Consider the following 20,027-nt stretch of genomic DNA (forward strand, 5'->3'; position numbering starts at 1 on the left):
GCACAATTAACGATATTAAACTGCTTATTTGAAATCGCTTTGAATCCGCGTTATTCGATGTGTTCTTTTCATGCGCGAAAGGCTGCGGAAATTTCGTGTTGCTTTTTCCTTCTGCATATGTGCTCCACATCTACCATAGCTCCAAAAGTGTCTTCGGTTAAAATAACTAAATAAATAAATAAAACATTGCGTTCACTTTGCTTGGTTACTCTCTTTCTGCGTGGGCCGGAATATAGAGTGCTGGCCCATCTATCATATATCTTTTCGGGTAGCTTATATCGACATTACAGGTATTTGCGCGAAGTAATTATGAAGGATTGTCGAAGTGAGCATATAAAAACACAAAAAAGAGAGGGAAAAAAAGGAGTGAAATAGCATCATGAAGAACGGTGTTGCGTACAAAACGCATGACCTTACGCTTAAACTAACTCTACGTAATCTGCTTTTCTATTTCGGTTTCATTCACAGCCAAAGAAACTTGCCGCCACGCTCTCTTTCATTTAGCTGCATACAGCGCACGTGTTACCCTTGCGCCAAACGATCGGCCCAGGTTCGATCACGCCCAACCGTATAATGTGCCGCGTCTGCACCCGCGTCTGCGTCCTGTGTACACTGACGGGCCGCCTCGCGACCCCAGTCCCTCCGTGCTAGAGGGAAGTGAGGCCGCATCAAAGCTATAAAGGCTCTAAGCGACCCTTTCAAGTACTAAAGTTACATATATTAAGTGAAGTTTGAATGCAACCTGAATTATTTGCACTTGCGCCTAAATATGATTACAAAAGAGGTCATAGGCGACCATGAACGGCGCCTCTACGGCAACAAAGAAATGAGGACCCGCCTGAAATGACTGCCTATCGTTTGGTCAGCGTCGTTGCCATTGCTCACCCAAGCGAAGTGGATATAGACCGATAAATATAGGACATATAGACACGGGTTGTAAGGCACTGCACGCCTCCGGCCATCGACCGACGAAGCGAGGAGGCCCGACGAGTTGAAGTGTGCCACGGTCGGCGACGATTAAAGTGCCGCCGCCAACTGAAAGTACTGAAAGCGTACACACCATATATAATGGCCCGATTGAGTCTTTTTCCGAGCCCCATCTAGCACGCTCGCGAGCAAGCCCGAGTTTTGCTCGAACTTAGCCAATGAGTCGGCTCGTCGACAAACCGTAGGCAAAGCGGCAACTGAGCAGTGGCATGGGAAATTGTAGTTGCTATAGAATCGCAACGGCGTCACATTAGCGCACCACGAACTGTTAAAGTCCCGCAAGCCCAAATGAAGTGGTGTCTCTGAAAGATAGAGAGATAATAAAACGAGAGAAAGGCAGAGAGGTCAACCAGAATCGTAGCATCCGGTTTGCTACCCTACATTAAGGGAAGGGGGAAAGAAAGATGGAAAGGAAAGCGGAGAGAAGGGCAGGCGCGCGATAAAAAAAATATAAAAAAAGATGAGCGAGCAAATAGGAATAAGTGACTGCACAAGTATCATTCACATACGTATCCTTTCGTCGTCTTTTCGACACACAGAGAAGGCGACAGTACTGCGCTGCTTCCAGGTTAGGTATATAATGCATATACGTGGTGAATTGCGAGCTTGGTTTTAATTGTGCATATGGCATAATGGCAATGTCAAAAGGCATTTTATAAACACGTAAGCGATGACTCGATATGTCAAGCGCAGACTTCTAACTTGAACATCCCGATATAAGCATATAAATCCCCACCAAAGGCTCTGCATTTTCCCGAACATTGATTCGTCTAGACATAAACAACACTTGACAGGCCACTGCATTTTTTATTTTTGGTGCGGCAAGTTTTTAATCTGTCTGAGGAAACAGACAAGCTGGATAAACACGGCAGAAAATAGTACTATACCGGATTAGAAAAAAAAACTGCGAATATACAACAAAAATGAAGGACAATTTCATTGCGTAAGAAAAGCCCATGCCGAACGTGAGATGGTTGGATGTGACACAGTTGAAATCACGGCGCCCGGCTCCTACGCTGCTGCTACATCTCGTCATTGTTTCTTCTATCAAATGGCTTTAGAAAAAGGATTTTGTGGAAGCGCGCCCTTCGCTTTTTTCTATACTGCGAGAAGTCCCGCCCGTGTCAGATGAAATAAAACCGTTCTTCCGACGCGGACGAACGTTTACCGCGATTGCTCTGTGCCCCTTATGCAATAACGTTAAGTTAAAATTCTGAAGGATGTGCCCCAAAGGGAATTACAAATATTTCAGCTGTCGAAATTTAATAAAGAGTGGTCGATTCTTCGTCTTCTTGCGAAAGTGCTATTTTCTCAAACAAAAAAGTTTGTTGCACTCACGACGTGCTATGCTAACGTAGACTGCGCTACAGATAGGTTTGTTGCTGGGTATAGAGATTCCGCTCTCACTGTACTGCAGTACTTTTAAATCGTAATTATCAATGGAAAAATTAGCTCGGCTACGACAAGAAAAGACAGCTCTGTTTACGAGGCATCGTACATTCCCATGTTTCCATTCTTCATGTGTTAAGACCTCGTTTATGCGAGGTATCTATCTATCTATCTATCTATCTATCTATCTATCTATCTATCTATCTATCTATCTATCTATCTATCTATCTATCTATCTATCTATCTATCTATCTATCTATCTATCTATCTATCTATCTATCTATCTATCTATCTATCTATCTATCTATCTATCTATCTATCTATCTATCTATCTATCTATCTATCTATCTATCTATCTATCTATCTATCTATCTATCTATCTATCTATCTATCTATCTATCTATCTATCTATCTATCTATCTATCTATCTATCTATCTATCTATCTATCTATCTATCTATCTATATCCTTCAGTAAATATTTGATTGCTCTTCTGAACGGTCAAGTACAACAATAAGTGCTTGGGCCTTGAGTCCTGCTTACGTGGTAAGTATACGGCACTGTTGATCGTGTAACCTATACGGTAAAACTAGTGTGTTGCCTGTCAGGTTTAGCGGTTTATCTCTTCGTAGTGCTTGTAAACCAGCACTATAAGAAAAAAACACTTTGATGGCTCTGTGAACTATGGGGAATTTTCGCGGTTTGTGAGGTGTCATGTTAAGAAAACGCCTGTGTTACCGTATTAACCTCGCCTGCGGTTCACTTGTTTGGCGCTGTATGCCGAAAGGTATCGCCCAGATTCTGTCCGGTTATTCCCTAGCAAGAACTCCACCATAATTACGCTTTTCGAGTACGCCTCAAACGCATATAGAGGACAAACTGAAGCTAAGTAACGCGGGTTATGTTATAATAATCAGCAATCCTGTGGATGCAGTGGAGAATGACAACGTGACAAACTGAGACACTGGCCAGAAGTAACGTCTAAGCTAGAGACGTTTACTGGGACTGTTCACGTTATTCTGCTTCCCAGGGCCTCTGAGGTATATAGATTGTGACCGTAATGCGTGTTATATCTGAACTTCTGGCCTTAATTTCTGTTTCTCTGTTGAGCTTCTCCTTTTCCTATTTCCAGTTTTCCCTCCGCCCTACATTCTAGGCCTTAGCCTTCCAGCTCTCCCCTCTCAGTTGTCTCCCTGATTAAGTACCACTCTCACGGCTCAGTATTTCACGGCTGCTCATCATTCGCCATTGCATGTTGCTCATCCTTCGCTTTAAAACACGGGCCACAGCAATCAACCCATTCGGTTTTTCTGCCGTCATTTTTTGGCATAATGGCGCCGGTGTGTTAAGTCTTCAACCATCTCATTTCTGAAGTTTGAACATCACGGAGTGTGTTACAATACTCACCGTAGACGGCTAAATAGACAGCTAAGTGGACAGCGGCCATCTTAAGTCCCATCCCAATTCCGACGTAGACGGCAAAATAGACAGCTTCGAGAAGACGGCATCGGAGACAAAAACAATGCAGGCTACTTTGCTGTCCAAACAAGGTGGCGGCTCAGCGAAATCTTCGGATAGCTCGGATCTTGCCGGTATGGTCGTCTGCTCACAAGCAGACGCTTTTCCAGGCGCTCAATGTGAGCTAAGTTCAATTTTTCATAGATTTGAACACGAAAGAAGTTAAAGAAATAACAATTACGTTAGCTTTCTCTTCTCGACGCGAGGTGGCGTCACGTTGCGTAGACGTCATGCAGAGGCGTTCCATTTCACGGGCAACGTGGGCTCGCTGCTGTCTTCTAAGCTGTCAGCGTAGACTGTCTACGATGCTATCCAGAATTGGAACACAGCCATAAGGCACTACGGGGCACACGCACCGCTATACCTGTGTTGCCCATTCGTGAAACTTCTATATGAAAGATTCGCTACCCTCTTTTTTGACGAAACAGCGCGTAAGTAAACGAAGGACGAGAAGGGGAGTGCACAGGACATGCGCTGAACTCGCAACTGAACTCGTCGTACGTTCCTATATTGTAAGTGTTATTTTTTCAAATAAACTTCGCTCGCGAGTTCAGCGCATGTCATGTGCACTCCTTTTCTCGTCCTGCCCCGCCACGGTGGTCTAGTGGTTATGGCGCTCGACTGCTGACCCGAAGGTCGCGGGATCGAATCCCGGCCGCGGCGGCTGCATTTTCGGTGGAGGCGAAAATGTCTGAGGCCCGTGTACTTAGATTTAGGTGCACGTTAAAGAACCCCATGTGGTCGAAATTTCCGGAGCCCACTACGGCGTCTCTCATAATCATATCGTGGTTTTGGGACGTTAAACCCCAGATATTATTATTATTATCCTTTTCTCGTCCTTCGTTTAGTTACGCGCTGTTTCATCAAACATGGTCTTCAACCAATTCGCTCAACTTGCCATCTTGTTTCGCTACCCGCTTCTTTACATATACCTCAATCAGCACTGCACGGATACCTCGCGCACAGACCTGCGTGTGCGATCCTGTCCGTTACGCAGCGCCGTAAAACACAGCATGCCGACTCTCTTGCGTCACCCTTTTTATCCTACGAGCATCAGCCATATATTACATGTCACTGCACTCATTTGCATGGTCGTCGCTAAATGGCTGCAGCCTCACGACCAAGCAGAGGAAAATACGAAGTCTTAGCGTGGAAACAGCGTGAGAAACGAGAACTGAGGGAGACGCCGCACTACCCGTGCCCAACTTTTCGAAAACCGACAGCGAATCTACTTGCCATGTTTCACAATATTCAACAAACGGAATTTCTGACGCCACTTCATCGAGGCAAGGATTCTCCCTAATCAGATTTTCTGTCGCCGAAATGTTGAGGCACTCTACTTCATCCTGCAACCATGCGCAATAGGAATGTCTTCAACAGTCGGTAAAAATTCACAGCGATGCAAGAGCGCAGTTCTCTGTCGACGTCGACAGAAGAGTTTGATCGGATCACTTTCACTCTTCCTGGTTTGCATCTAAAAGGAGGTCATGAAAAGCAAACCTCCCATTTGAGTGATGTTCAGCGGCTTCTAAAACAAGCACATGACTTCGAAGATGTTACCTTAAAAGGATATTTAAAAATTCACTCTGGATCCTCTGCCAACTCATCCACCCGTTTCTTTGATCTTTCTCGGTGTTTTATTGAGTTCCTTTCTTCAAACAAGGCCTCGTATTTTTTCTATGAGACGTTGCCCCATGAAGCAGGCACGTAGGCAAGGGGGGGGGGCCGTGCCCCCCCCCCCCCCCGAAATTCGTCCAGCCTTTTATATTCCCGGGCAACTTTTTTTCTTTTTACCATGAAAAGACTTTCTTTCGAATAATTAGGCCTTGCCCCCCCCCCCCCCCGAAAAAAAATTCTGGCTACGTGCCTGCCATGAAGAGTCAAATGGTTTTTCTTCATCTTTCTTCAAAGTAGCTTTTTAATCAGAATACTGGACGAACTTTATACGCATTCGCCAAAGATCAGTAACTACGTTTTGTGCGCGAGCTCGAAGGTAAAGTTCCAGAAAGACAACATCCGGGCAAATCCTGTGCAACGTCTTTGAAGCCATCTAGGGAGTTGTGCACATGGTTTTTACATTCTATGTTAGATCATTCGCTATAGAGTTTGGCAGCTGATCTGGAGGTTACGTGTTCTACACTGGCTGCAGCGATTGTAGCATGAGTACCAAAATGCCAGCGTGCATAGATTCAAAACTGATCCAAAATCTCAACACTGTGCCTTCTCTTTTAAACCCATGTACTACTAAATACTAAACGGCTCGATAGTTCATTAGATTTTTAAAGATAAGAAGCGTAATTCTCAAGGTACTGAATTATTACAGGTTAGCTTTTCGAGATATCCATAAGACATTTTTCTTGCTTTTAAAATGAAGCAGATAACCGTCTTCGGGAAGACTTTTGACATAGGCTTTAAAGACCTATCTAAAATGCTCTAAAATGCTCTAAAAGAGTACAAGGAAAAGAGAAGGAAAGAGATCGATGTTGACCAATGGAAGTGCCAGCTTCCATCTGCCAACATCACGGGAAAAAGAGAGGGGGGGGGGATATACAATAATGAAGGTAAACACATAGCACACACTAATGGGACGCAACGTGATGATACTTTCAGCTGAAATGCTGAATTTGGTCCAATCCTCCGATTCTCTCGTTCAGGTGACCGGCTTTCAGCGTACGTTGCAGTCAAACACGTGAACGAGGCGCTGAACGAAGCAAACGTTGAACGAGGCCCTGCAGTACATACCGTTAGGCTTGAATCGAGAAGAGTATTTCCACAAGCGCATGCGCAATGCGTACTGCAACCTCAACGGCTGTGCGTAATTGAAAACAACATAACCACCGTCACCACACAAATCGAATACCTGCTAGACTTGAATGCCTAAAGAAAGGCAAGAAAACAATGCGTATGTTTCTCAGTCCTGAAGACTGCATCCGGAAGGCGGTCCCGTCAGTTTATTTTAACTCAAGGAGCCGGACTGCAGGCATGAAACTAGAAGCTTCAAATTTTTTCGTCTTTGACCGCCTATGTAAACTAGCAGTTACATTGCATAACGCAGAAATAACCTGCAATAATCTATCAAGTGATTATTAGAAAGCTCGTGATGGTTAGCGCAAACGGAACACGGACGAAAAGAAGAAAAAACGACGACACTTTTCGTCCGTGTTCCGTTTGCGCTAACCATCATGAGCATTTTCCAACTCGCCCAATTCGCTACCCTCCTTAGAAAGCTCATTCACGATGCTTTGTAAAACGTCTATATATGAAATTATCAACATTATTTTTCAGAAAATGAGGTATTTCTCGGGAGGCCCAGATACATTATTTGTTTTAAGTCAGTTTCTCACTTCAAGCCTGCATTCACTTGTACGCCATTATTTAATATAATGTATATTCTTGAAGTTTACGTGAAAAAACCATGACATCATAATGAGATATGCCGATGGAAGGCGGGGATTCATTTTAACCATCTTGAGTTGTTTCACGGGCACCTAAGTCTAAGTACACGCGAGTTCTCGCATTTCGCCCCCTCGAGCTTAGCAGTGCAATATCTTAGCTGCGAAACTAACACGGCGGGGGCGCCTTTATCCTATATATACTTGATCTATAAATCGCCCTAGTGTCCATCTGAGGAGAATTTTCGCCAAACGTGGCTACTACATACATGTTTCTTGACAAGCGTGATCTCACCAGACTGTATTCAGTTCTGCATGCTCTCTCCGCACCGCAGAAAATTCTGCCAGCCGTCTCAAACTGCGAGAAGTCTCGTAGAAAAAAATTTAGCTTCATATCTAGTAACATTTTCGTTTCGTTGTATCCTTGGCAATACATCAGTTTGCTGTTCAATCATAACCTTTTAACATAAAACTAAACATACCGCCTCCCTCGACGCTTAAGAAGATGTCCAAATGAAGACGCCACACAGGAAGTCATTTGCTCGAATCAATTCTTGCAAGAACAAACTTTCAAGCAGTTTTTTTCCCGCTGAATGTTCCGACTGGAACCGTTTTCCTAGGGTCATCTTCCAGTCCCCTAGTTTTTATAAAGCTCTAGAAAAGTATTTGAGTGAATGAATGAATGTTGTATACACACCAGGGCTGGGCAGTATCGCGATACAAGAGTATCGCGATAGTATTTCAGAGATACTTTTGAGTATCTGTATTTCTGTATCGGGATACATTTGAAAAATGTATTTGTATCTCAGTAGTGAAATACATTTACGATGTATCGTTTGTATCGCGATACTATGCAGGACACGAGCATCTCGTTACATTTTTTTTGTCGGAAATGAGTTGAGGCGTGTTTCCAAGGGGGGAATGAGGGTTTTTTTGTTGTTTGTTTCTGTGCCAAGACAAGCAAAGGCGCGCCGCCGGTTGCCGACAGAAAGGGCGGCGATGGTTTCCCCTCATGCACAGAATGGCCCTTGTGGTTAAGCACGCGACGCCACTGGCAGCAGAATCGCGGAGGCAGTGCTGTCGGCCTCTGCCGACCAAGTCACTGTCTCTCAAGGCCAGTGCAGCACGCCTAATTTTTTTCGGGTGGCAAGCGATTACTTCGTAAACCACCGCGCGGATACCGCCTTGGACCAGAGGCTTTGCAATGCTTCGCGTGCGTTCAGTTCTCAAAGCGGCGGCACTTCGAAAAGCAGCTATCATTGTCGCGGCGGAAGTGACTAGAAGATGGCTCTCTTTGTCCGCTTTCAGCCACCTCTCCACCGTGTCGGGGTGCGTTCCTAATTGATCACAAGCGTGAAACGGGCTTTTGTGGTACCAAGCTCTCCCACCGCTGGAGCCGACTTCGCCTGTTTCGGCTTGCTGAAATGGGTGCTGGTAGCGTCGGTGGTGGTGACAGCTTTATCGAAGAGTGACCCTTTCGGCCCAGGCGACGAGTGCTTGCAGGCTCGGAGCAGCTGTCCCTGTTTCCACATCTGTTTAGAGAGCTGGCAGGAGCGACTTGGGAGGGCTTACACCCTCTTACCCCCAAAGAACGTGATTTTAGGAAGCCAATGTTTGAATTGTGCAGTTTTGACGTATTGGGTTCCATTGCGCGTAGGTAATTATGGCCGGCCTATATGGGCAACGGAATCCTCAGCCGTCTGGCCCGGCGCCGACCGGGCCAGACGGCTGAGGATTCCGAAGATGGGGACCGACTTCGGCTTCTGGACGGTCAGAACAACCCACGTGAGGGCGGAAGTGTTTCGGTATCTATATGACCCGAGAAGAGATATCGCCACGCGGCAGGGCTGCCCGGCTATGAAGGCGGTATTTATTCACTATAACACGAACTTGTGCTCGTCTGCAGCGGTATAGATATACTTTTCTTCTCTCGCAAGTCTTGTGCTGAGGCCGAACCGACACTGTCTAGAAGACAGCCTATTTGAGATGCTCACACAGCAACCTTCTCAGCGACGCAGATCTTGTGTGCAAAATAAGTGTGCACTTTTTTCAATTCACTGGTGTTCACTGGTTATTCAAGTGATTTGCTTAAACTGTGCTGTTTCTAGCATAGCTCATTTTGTTGTCACCAAGTATGTCGATTTCGGTGTTTAATGCTTGTTACTCTCGCTGTGAAATAGTGTATATTTTATTGCAGTTGATACGTGTAGTTATGTCATTATTACTAATTATGGACTTTGTAACCCCCCTGTTTAATGTCTTAATGGCACTGATAATATAAATGAACTGAAAGTATCAATGCGCTGCAACTTGCAACATTATGCTGCACATATAAATGTCTTTGCAGAGTATGAGCATCCTTGAAATGAAAAAAGTATTCCAGTATCTGTATTGCTGTATCTGTATTCCGGAATACTTTTTTCGTCTTATTGCGAAAGTATCTCCGAAATATCCCGTTACGTTAAAGGCAAATGTATCTTAGTATGTGTATTTTAGGCTTCCAGTCCATGTATTTCGATATCTGTATTCCGGAATACTTTTCCGAGTATCTCTGCCCAGCCCTGATACACACATATAATCTGTTTTATTAATAACAATCTCAAGTGCGATTTGTTGTGCCACATTGTAACTTCAAGTATTGTATAGAAGGCTTCTGCTGTTGACCTGTAGTATTTTGAAATAAATAAATAGAAATGATAACTAAAATAAAAAGAATCAGTGTACTTGCCTTCACGTCAATTACAGTGCTCGCTGCTGTCACACATAACTGACAGACGCTATTTAGTTTTAACCAAGAAGAAAAGGTACTCGTAATATACGCTATTTTTTTTATTTTTTTCCATGGCATGTTTTTCCTGCTCTTCCAGATACCTTGTCAGTCTCAGTGCGAGAGACTGCCAAAGTATTGTTGTGACCCGGGTTTAGATCCATCCCACCGCTGCAACCAGTTGGTTGTTGCGACGTTAGGGTTGCGTCGGACCCGGACTCCGTTTGGTAGCGTGACTGAGTCTTCGGGTTGAGGAACTGATGCTCTATAGTTGGGAAAACGAAAACAAACAAGTTTAATGGCACTTTTTGTACACTTATTTGCATGGTAAAGAGGTAAGAGTTCAGCGACGAGCGAACTAGATGAGCCATTAACCCAGGGCCCAGAGCGTCTTGTCTCACTCAGCACAGTCCATATAACCCCTCAGGCTGGCTCCTCCTTCTCGAATGTAGCCAATAACACACGCGACACCACCCACCATAACACCAGCCAATAACATCTTGTCGCCGAGGGGTCGTTGCACTCGTTGATGCAGCAAAGTTCCTGCAATCAGGGCGGAAGGAGGGGAGATCGGGCGAGTTCTTCCGCCTCTCCCCAGAAGGGCAGGAAAAGGTTTACGGCGACTTATAATTGCTCTGGTCAAAACATCCGAGACAGGTCGGTACCGTAAGCACCTCAAAAGAGCCATAATGGCCCATTGTATAGGCGGCGCCCACTTTGACGTCGCTACGCTGTCTATCAGAGTTCGCAAGATTCTCTTCCCCTTGTGGGGCGCCCGTTTCAGGGAAGGTTCAAGGGGTCCCGAATTGTGGGAACGCATCTTCCGTCTACTCTCATTGACAACGCGTCTCCTGAGACGGCCAGTCATAACAGTATCTTAGCAGTCTCTCGCATTGGTGGTTTTGCTGGGGTTCCAGCATGAAACAGAAGGTTTCCCGCTGATATTCAGCCGCGAAAAATACATTGCGAGCTTTATTCTCAACATGAAAATTTTCCACCTGCTGCACAGCATGGTCCTCCCAATGGTGCAATTTCACGTTTCTTTTATCTCTTACCAACCTATTTCACAGCCACTACAGGTTCGCGCTGTCAGTTCAAGCAGACTGCGCAGACTCACGCCACCATGCAAGGGTAAACAACAAAAAAAAAACATTAGTGAGAGTTATCCTACAGTAAGGTAGCTTCGAATACACCAAATTGCCAATTAAAATTAGTCCCTGGTGTGAAATAAAAGCTCAAATTTTCGTGGTAAAGGTCAAGGTACCATGGTTGTCGCCTGCACCAGCGTGAAACAGTTGCGACGGAAACGGGGCTTTTTGAGGGTATAAAAGCCATGCTGTCCCTATAGCTTAACGGCGACTATATGCGTGAGAAATGCTTCTATGACCGTTGAAAAATGATTTCCAGCAAAAGCATCATTGAATAGGCGCAAACGTTAACGACACGTGCGGGAAGTTTCCGGGGAAGCCTCAGCCGAAAAAGGGAGAGAAAGGACTCCAAGGCATCATCTTGCGGCAGCCATGCAGCGACTGTAACGAAAAAGCCCTTTATGCCAGCACGACTCAAATTTAGAACTGAAATCATGCACCCTTAAATATTCGGAAGAGCGGGCGTATCATCTTCTAATTGTCGCGGAGAGTATACACACAAATAAATAAAAAGGAGACAGAGTAAACGGAAACCCAATTTTTAATAATATGCCTTAATAGGAGTATCAGTGTTCCTTCGATGAAGTGTTCTATTACCAAGATCGGCGAACTTAAGCGGCATTATTAAAGTTTTAGAAATGGCGTACACAAGCAGCTTAGTCCGCCGAAGATATGCAACACAGCGCATATTCAGAAACCAAACTTTCGCCTCTGGGCTTTTCTTTATGTATATTAGAGCCTGCTATACTTCTAAATATCATCAGTGGCACGCAATTTAGGCATGCGTTTCCACTTCAATTACAAGTAATAATTGTTAGGGTTTAACGTCCCAAAACCACGAAATGATCATGAGTGACGCCGTAGTGAAGGGCTCCGCAAATTTCGACCACCTGGGGTTCCTTAACGTGCACCTAAGTCTAAACACACGGGCCTGAAGCATTTTCACCGCCATCAAAAATGCGGCCTCCGCGGCCGAGAATAGATCTCGCGAATTCAATTACAAGTGCTGGGCCTGTTTAGATAACTTATGCGCTATGTATATAAGCAAAGCTGGCGGTCTCCGTGGCTGCCTCCGATTGCAATTTCGCTAGAAGCTTCATAATCAAGATTCTATAGTAGGTGAATAGCGCAATAAAGGCTTTGACGCAGAACGTTTACGTCGAGACTTGATAGTTTCTAGCCTGTAAATACACCGCAAATAGTCGGCAGTGCCCCGCAGCGTGTATCGACCAATGTATGTGCTTCTGTTTAGAATGTTCGAAACACACATTGTAGACTCGCGCCTTACGACCAAGCAAGTATGTTTATACGGTAACGTAGTGCACACAAAATATGGCAGAGCGGCGCATTGCCTAAGGGTGAAAAAATGGAAGCCAGCCACATTCTCGTGTAATATAAATCATGTTGGCCTGAACTTAATAATTAGGAGAAAGGGAGAGGAAAAGTCACACAGTCATTTATGCATTCGCCTAAGACCACTTGAAGGCAAAAGTCATCTTCTCCCCTTCTTTCTTTTCATCTCAGCCATTGTCATGATCGTCCCATAAAGCTTTCTGCACCTAACGTGGTCGCAGTGCCTCCGGGATCGACCCAACTTTGGCCAAGCGACGATGTCATGTGATGACGTCATCATGTGACGTCTCCTTACGTGGATCAGTCACATGATGACGTTTTAATGGCGTCACAAATGTTGGCGATCTGTGGCATCATGGTGACGTGATATGACGAGGTTATCACTTTTTTTTTTTTTTTTCACGTCACTTCGTGCTGACTACGACACCACTGACGGCCACTTCTCGCGTTTCATGAGGCATGCTTTCGCCTTAATAAACGTTTATTCGTCGAAACGCTGTCCTTAACAAGGCCCGGTATCACCTTGACGTGGGAGGGTTCCTTAGCCGAGAACCCCGTGGCGCCGGCTGCCCTCTTGTACGCGGCGACGAGTTGTTGGTCTTCCTGGTCCACGAGGGCGAGCTTGGCCTCTCACGTTGCGACTACGACGTCTTCGTTTGCTTGCGGTGCTCGGTTCGCATCTGTCTCTGGTCGCATTTCGTGGTTTGCATGCCGCGGGTATTCCAGGAGCGAGTGTGCCAGGGCATCGGGTACGTTAGAGAGCGGAGAAGAGGTTCTTGATGGAAAATGGAAAATAGAAAGGTGGGGGAGTGATACAGTAACTGTCTCTCAGTCGAGGACACCACAACCGCGTCACTTTAGGGTAAGGGGGGGGGGGCGTAAAAGGGAAGGAGGAGATAGATGGTAGGAGGGAAGGGAAGGTCTCAAGGCGCTTTGTTGGGCTAGTTGGTTATGATCCATGAGGTATCTTGAATTGTCACTTTGAAGGAGGTGGGTGCAGATGTGATCAGTGATGACGTGCACGCGGTCAATGCTGTACTATTACATGTCTTTTCTTGGTTTTATCGATCGCCTGTTGCTGTATAAAAAGGACACGTGTGATCAGAAATAAAACCATTAGTTGAAAGTTAGCGCTGTGTGTGTGTGTGTCCTTCTTTTGTCCTTGTGGGTGTGCGCTACGCCAAACAGTCTCATGGATCATAACCAACTAGCCCAACAAAGCGCCTTGAGCAAATTCATTTCTTGTACATCGGGCATTCCGTTGTGGTACAGCACCGACCCATGCCGCATCATCCCGCTGATCGCGATAGCGGCCTGCAGAGCCCGGACGCTTGGTTTCTGCATACGGCGCAAAGTGTTACCCCCTGAAGTGATGGCACTATTCGGCTACTGCTTACCCTCTCTCAACCACGGAGTTCGGATTTGCAAAGTTATGCGATCCGAGTGGCAAAGGCAAACTCGCTTGTACAGAGATCAGCTGAGACTACTGCTGGGACCACGAGCAACTTGCAAGGACGGGCGAGAATATTCAAGACTGGCTGACCGAACGACAGAATTCCTTTGGCAGCAAGTCCTACCGGGTCTAAGGCTGCAAGTACAGAAGAAGTCAGCCGTTCCATCGAACCCTCTTCACCTTGTGGATGACGTGACCTTACCAGAGAAGGTGCAGCCAGGTGCTGAAGTGTGGACCGAAGTTCGCCGTCGAGCCACGCAAGTCCGGCCCGGAACTTTTGGGGATGGTTCGGCAGGTGTCGAAACAGGTCCTTGAAGACGACGTTGACAGGTGTGTATCCGAAGGTGTCGACGTACTGATGCGTGGCCGCCCTCCGCGCGGGAAGTTTTCCGTATTGGGGACAGTGAAGTACTTGAAGGACAACTCGCTTGCATTGTTACCGGCCGATAAAGACGGCGGTTTCGCGGTGATGCCTAAATCTATGTATCAGGGGAAAGCGTCGGTTGCCATTGGTTCTGTTTTTGATATTCACAGTGATGTTTCTTTGGAAAAAGTGCGGTCGGCCGCTAAAAAGCTATGCAAGAGTTTTAGTCTTGATGGCATTGCCAAGTTGATGGAGAAGAAGAAAAAAACGGAACTAGAAATCTTCTTCAGTGCCAAAACGCATAAACTTGCTTGCCCATTCCGAGTGATCATCTCCGAGAATGAATCCTGGCAGAAGTGCTTAGCAGTGTTTTTACAAAAGTACTTGAAGTTGATACCCCTTAACGACCCATTTTTGATAAACAAATCGGAACAAGTGTTAGATTTTTTCAAAGACAAGCAAAGCGCAAACCTTTTGGCATTTTCCATCGACGTTAAGGATCTTTATTACAGCCTTCCGCAGACCGATTTGGTGGCGTGTGTGTCCGAGGGTATCGACAGACTAGGAGCCATTCAATTCCAAAATGCTGCCGGGGTGTCGTGTGAACAGTTTTTAGAACTTCTTTCCTTTTATCTAAACTCGACATATGCGACGTGGAATGGAAACATTGTGAAACAAAGAAATGGCATTTGTATAGGTTCCTGCATCGCTCCATACTTGAGTGATCTGTTTTTAGCAAAGCGTAACCAAGTTCTCGACGTACGTGTAAAGCACACGGATGTTGTTGCTGTTTTTAGATATGTAGATGACTACCTAATCGTTTGTAATAATGAACCTAACAGTTTTGACGCGGTCGTTTCAGGAACGCTAAACATGTTCACGACTGAGTTATCTCCTCTGGCCTTGACGCATGAAGTACCAAAAGACAACTTCATAAGATTTTTAGACCTCGGGTTGTATTTTTCGTCAACAGGTGTGTGTTGGGGTTATGAACCGCGAGGAAATAAGCCTGTACTTTCGTTTACATCTGCGCACTCAAAGTTGGTAAAGCGTGCTGTTATAAATTCATGTTTTCAGAGTTCACTGATGAAATCGTGCCGGCACAAGCTTGAAGCGAGCTTGTGGGCCCAGGCTAAACGTTTAATTGATTCTGGCTATCCCCTGCGCCTGTTAACCGCCGTCGCCGAAAATATCAGAAAAAAAGGAAGAGCGAACACCAGTAATCAGACCGCCGCCACTAAGGCAACCAAGGTTGCGGTGGTGCCCTACATGCACGCCATATAGCATAATTTGCGCAGGATAGCGAGAAAGTCCGGTGCGGACGTAGTTTTTTCCGCTCCCGAACGTCTGCAAAGGATATGCAAAAAGGTTAATGCGGACAGCAAAGAGAAGCGCGAGTGCACAATCAAGCACCGCGAAAAGTTTGTAAATTGCAGTGAAAGAGTAGTGTATTAGAATAGAAGAATAGAAGAATGTTTTTATTTTCATTGAAATGATTTACAAAATTGCTGCGAGAACATCCGGATCCGTAGCCGATATGGCTAGTTAAGGATCCGTTAAAGACATTGCATATTGTGGTTTATTTAGCGAGTACAATGTTGATATATAAGATTCAATCACAATCACATTTTACAATACGATCATGCAGAAAAAAAAATAAAAAAGAACAGAGGTCAATGTGTATGTACACAGAGTTATTAGTTCGGTATCAATATGGTGACTGGTAACTCCCCGATAGGAAGAGTTTTCTGAGTGATTGCGTCATATTTGGCAGGCATTTAATTAGGGTAGGGATACTGTTCCAGATTTTTTGCACCAATAAAGGATACTGTTCGACGGCCCGTAAACATTGTGGACTATCGGCAGGTAAGATTTAGTTGTTCCGCCTGTCGAGTGTGACCTCTAGGTTTTATTAAGACTGATGAGTGAAGGGGCACATTTTTATTCATTATTTGTGTACTAATGTTGCGCTTTTGTATTGCCTAGCCATATTAAAAGGCATTATGTGAGATTTCTGAAATTTCAGTCGATGGTGCATTCTTGGGTGCTGATGCAATGGTTCGTACAGCTCTCTTTTGCAAAATGTTAACGACGGAGCAATATGAAGCATATGTGTAGCTCCATGATTCAATGCAATAGGTTAGGTGAGAGTGAAAAACGTTAAAGTATAATATACGGAGTGTGTGTAAGTTGAAGTAGTTCCTAGCTTTTAAACAATGTAAAGCATGCAAAGCTTAGTTTTCTACACAAATTGTCTATATGTGATGTCCAGTGGAATGAAGGGTCTAGAGTCACGCCAAGGTAAGTATACGCGTTTTACCTTGTCAATACGTGTTTCCCAATGTACAACCACATGTTTCAGGTATCACTTTTCGGTTAGAGGCGAAAAACACGTACTTGGTTTTTTTGTGTTTAATAATAAATTGTTTTTGTTTAAACCACTGAGAAGTTGCTTGCAGTTCTTATTGCGAGTGATTCGGCTTCCTGAAGGGAGTGACGTGCTATAAGTAAGGCGGTATCATCTGCATATAGAGCTGCTTGCATATGGGTTAAGGATAGAGGGTAATCATTAATAAAGAGGGAGAACAAAATCGGTCCAAGTACTGAACCTTGCGGCACACCTGTTTCAACGAGTTTCCTGTTTGACTTGTTACCGAGTATTTGTACATACTGAGTCCGTTGCGACAAATAACTGCGAAAGAACTTTGAAGATATTCCTCTAAATCCCATAGCGTTTCGAGTTTGTTAGCAATATACTGTGGTCTACGGAATCAAAAGCTTTTTTTATATCTAGGAAGACACCTATGACGAACTGGTTTATCGTTTAATGCTCGGTTTACTGTTTCTGCCACAAAGCTTACCGCAGTAGCCGTACTGTGTTCTTTTCTAAAGCCATGTTGATTCGGAGTTAGGATACCGTATTTTGTAATAAAGTCCATCATTCTTTTGGCAACAAGCTTCTCAAAAAGAGTGTTCACGCAGGATAGAATCGTTATTGGGCGGTAATTTGCTATGTCGTCAGGGCATTCGCCCTTTGTGGATTGGTGTCACCCTCCCGATCTTTAAGCTGCTCGGTGTATACGCCTGTCGTGAAGGACTGGTTGAAAATAACAGCCAGAGGTATGGATAGGTTTCAATGTTGTCCTTCAATATTTTAACTGGTATTTCATCATGTCCCATGGCTTTGTTGATGACATCTGACGTACAATTGCAATAATTTCAGCTTCAGTAATTTCTCGGAAAAAGAAAGTATTCTTGTGAACAGTAGGGAATGGTGAGTTATATCTTGCGTTTTACAGGTTGCCGACTGCTTTCCTATGGTTACGAAGTAATCATTAAATAGTTCTGCTAGTTCCGTTCCATTACAACCTACTATATTTAAGTTTGGTAAAACAGGTTGTTGGGGCTCCGGATTTACAACTGCCTTATTATACGCCATATTTCTTTTGCGTTACCGTAGCTTTCGTGATAAGGTTACTGTAATATTCCTTTTTTCGTTTTCCTCATCATCGACAACGACAGATTGCGCGCGTTTCTGTATAATTCTTTATAATAACAGTTATCTCTATTTTGCTTCATTTTGGTCAGCCAATGTTCTCTTAATTTAATAACTTTGAGTATTTCTTCGTTCATCAAGGGCAAACTGGTGTAGACAGGTACGCTGATCTGCGAGATTTGCACTGTCCTTTTATGCATCGTGATTGCAAGAGTGATGAAAAATTTGCGTAGGCTGCGTTCACATCCGTATCGCTTGAATCTAAACATTGCGTTTCCTGGATTGCCGTGTACTCTTTTGTAATCGATTCTAAATGGCTGTGCGGTACTTCGTTCGCTGCCTCTAGATAAGCGCCAGAAACATAAATCAAAAGTTGGGAGTGGTCTGCCACGTTTTCTGATCATCCGCCGGCAGTGATAGCTTCACTATCAATGTTTGACAAAATGTGGTCAATTGTTGTGGATGACGTTGGTGTAACCTCGTGTTGGGGGCTAAAATATGATTTATAAAGCCATAACTTAAGCTAAGTGCTGCTACTCCGCGCTTGTTCGTTTGCTTGTGTCTATATTAAAATCGCCACAAAGGACGACTTGCTTTTTCCCACTTGTAAAATGTTGTAAAGTATGTTCTAATTTGTCAAGAAAGGGCTGAATCTTCGCATCTGGTGGCCTGTACAAGACGCCCACGATGACGTTATTCGGCATTCAACGAACACATCTCTAGTTCTCCTAATTTGTTTCCGTATTTTTTTCTAGCTTTTTAAGGTTATATGTGATGATATGTACAGCGCCACGCCGCCGCCTCGGGAATGTGATTGTCTTGGAAGGGACACAAATTGCTAACCAGTAATGTTTATGAATTCCCGTCTTTCAACCATGTCTCGGATAGGGCTATAACATCGTATTTAACCACTTTGCGACTAATAAGTGCTATCATTTCGTCATAATTTTGGTTCAGACTTCGTACGTTGACAGTGTAAGAGGCGCAGCGTTGTGGAGCTGCCATATTTATCGTATTAGGCGTAACGGTGTCCATGAGCATGCAGTTACTCAGAGTAAAAGTATTCAGTCAATTAGACGATCTTGGACAGTGCCCCACAGAGCTATGTGAACTACGCTATATTTTTGCTTTCCTAGCCAGTATTTTGGCCTGGGAAACCCACCAAACTTCCATCCCTTTTCTTCTATTCCTCTCACGTGTGAACGCGTCTATATTGGCCAAACCGGAAGGTGTGTAAACCAGAGACTCAGAGAACACTCGTATATGTCAACAAAGCTGTGTCTGTCCACTTGGGCATTCACTGCCAAAGGTGTGGTTGCGTTCCAGAGTTTAAGAGCACTCGTATTCTATATAGGGCTCGAGACAAAACACCCGGGAAATAATCGAGGCATTTGAAATTGAAAAAGTGAAAGAAAATGCGTGAGTGCGCCTTCTTTAGGTTTGTCCGATAAAGAAAAGAGGTATCTTGAATTGTCACTTTGAAGAAGGTGGGTGCAGATGTGATCAGTGACGACGTGCACGCGGTCAATGCTGTACTATTACATGTTTTTTCTTGGTTTTATCGATCGCCTGTTGCTGTATAAAAAGGACACGTGTGATCAGAAATAAAACCATTAGTTGAAAGTTAGCGCTGTGTGTGTGTGTGTGTCCTTCTTTTGTCCTTGTGGGTGTGCGCTACGCCAAACAGTCTCATGGAAGGGAAGGTCACAACAGGTGGAGGGCTGGGGGCAGAGGAAGGGGGAGATCCGTCGTTGTCGTTGCTGGTCAGGCGCTAAGCACGGCCTAGAGGCGGTCTGCGAGTTGCGCGGCATCAATGTACTCGAGCACCGCGCGTAGGGCACCGCGAACACGGTCCATGGCTCCGGCCGGGTGCAGCACATCGTTCATGGTCGCGCAGGGTAACCCTCGCCTCCTGAAGGCGCGCGCGAGGTGCTCCCGTTGCGGAGCCAGAGCGGTACAGGAGATAAGGAGATGCTGGAGTGTTTCCTCCTCGCCGCAGTCGCCGCATAGGGGTGAGGGAGCACCGCGAAGGCGGTGCCGGCGCTCGGCGGGCCAGACAGAGCCGGTCGAAGGTAGCCGTAGAGCGTCGAGTATAGAGAGTGTGCATTATCGTTCCATGAGTATGTGTTGTTTTGTAGGCGTCTGAAGACACCGCTTTCTT

The sequence above is a fragment of the Rhipicephalus sanguineus genome, chromosome 1, assembly GCF_013339695.2.
Source record: "Rhipicephalus sanguineus isolate Rsan-2018 chromosome 1, BIME_Rsan_1.4, whole genome shotgun sequence".
In the NCBI taxonomy this organism is placed as follows: domain Eukaryota; kingdom Metazoa; phylum Arthropoda; class Arachnida; order Ixodida; family Ixodidae; genus Rhipicephalus; species Rhipicephalus sanguineus.